We start from the raw sequence: 1652 nt of genomic DNA, 5'->3' as shown, positions 1-1652 counted from the left end.
GTGACCCCAAACCTGTCTCCATGTTGCCTCTACTGAATTTATCTTATAAATAAAACTTTGTTAGCTATATGAGCCAGAGATTAGGGTATCATCTTAGATGACTATTCCTCCTTTAAAGTTCACATCTTATCAATACTTATATTCTGAAAATATGTGTGGAGTATGTGTGTGTGCGCGCTCTATCATGTCCAACTCTTTGTGACTTCATGGACTGTAGCCCACCAGGCTCCTCTGTCCATGGGATTTTCCAGGCAAGAACACTGGAGTGGGAATGGGTTGCCATTTCCTTCTCCAAGGGATTTCCTGACCCAGGGATTGAACTCGTACTTTCTGAGGTTCCTACATTGGCAGGTGGATTCTTTACCACTAGCACCACCTAGGAAGCCTGTCTTCTAAAGATCCTGTCTGCTAAATAATTTTCATTTTAGATTCCCATCTCTATTACCGTGGATTTCTATATAGTTCGTGACCTTGGCATCACTTGACCACTTGTCATTTTAGGTCACTTTCTGATTGCCCCAGGGCTTCCCTAGTGCTCAGCTGGTAAAGAATCTATCTACAATGCAGGAGACCTTGGTTTGTTCCCAGGTTGGAAAGATCCCCTGGAGAAGGAAATGGCAAACCACTCCAGTATTCTTGCCTGGATAATTCCACAGACAGTGGAGACTGGTGGGCTACAATCCATAGGGTCACAAAGAGTAGGACGTGACTGAGAGGCTAACATTTTCACTTTCTGTTTGCCCCCTTTATGGCCTTACTTCACTATCACACAGCTGCTGAAGTGACATTTCTGGTGTGCAAATCTGATCCCTGTCTCTATAGCTCAAAATTCCCCTGTGGCTTCTGGTTTCCTTCAGGAACAATCTGGAGTGTTTTGCTTGACAATGTCTTCCATGATTCAGTTCAGTTGCTCAGTCGTGTCTGACTCTTTGCAACCCCATGAACCGCAGCACACCAGGCCTCCCTGTCCATCACCAACTCCCGGAGTTCACCCAAACCCATGTCCATCGAGTCGGTGATGCCATCCAACCATCTCATCCTCGGTCGTCCCCTTCTCCTCCTGCCCTTAATCTTTCCCAGCAACAGGGTCTTTTCCAACGAGTCAGCTCTTCACATCAGGTGGCCAAAATATTGAAGTTTCAGCTTCAACATCTGTCCTTCCAATGAACACCCAGGACTGATCTCCTTTAGGATGGACTGGTTGGATCTCCTTGCAGTCCAAGGGACTCTCAAGAGTCTTCTCCAACACCATAGTTCAAAAGCATCAATTCTTCAGCACTCAGCTTTCTTTATAGTTCAACTCTCACATCCATACATGACCACTGGAAAAACCATAGCCTTGACTAGATGGACCTTTGTTGACAAAATAATGTCTCTGCTTTTCAGTATGATGTCTAGGTTGGTCATAACTTTCCTTCCAAGGAGTAAGCGTCTTTTAATTTCATGGCTACAGTCACCATCTGCAGTGATTTTGGAGCCCAGAAAAATAAAGTCAGCCACTGTTTCCCCATCTATCTGCCATGAAGTGATGGGACCAGATGCCATGATCTTAGTTTTGTGAATGTTGAGCTTTAAGCCAACTTTTTCACTCTCCTCTTTCACTTTCATCAAGAGGCTTTTTAGTTCCTCTTCACTTTCTGCCATAAGGGTGG

This window comes from Cervus canadensis, chromosome 3, assembly GCF_019320065.1.
Source record: "Cervus canadensis isolate Bull #8, Minnesota chromosome 3, ASM1932006v1, whole genome shotgun sequence".
NCBI classification, from domain to species: domain Eukaryota; kingdom Metazoa; phylum Chordata; class Mammalia; order Artiodactyla; family Cervidae; genus Cervus; species Cervus canadensis.
This window is presented reverse-complemented; position numbering follows the sequence as displayed.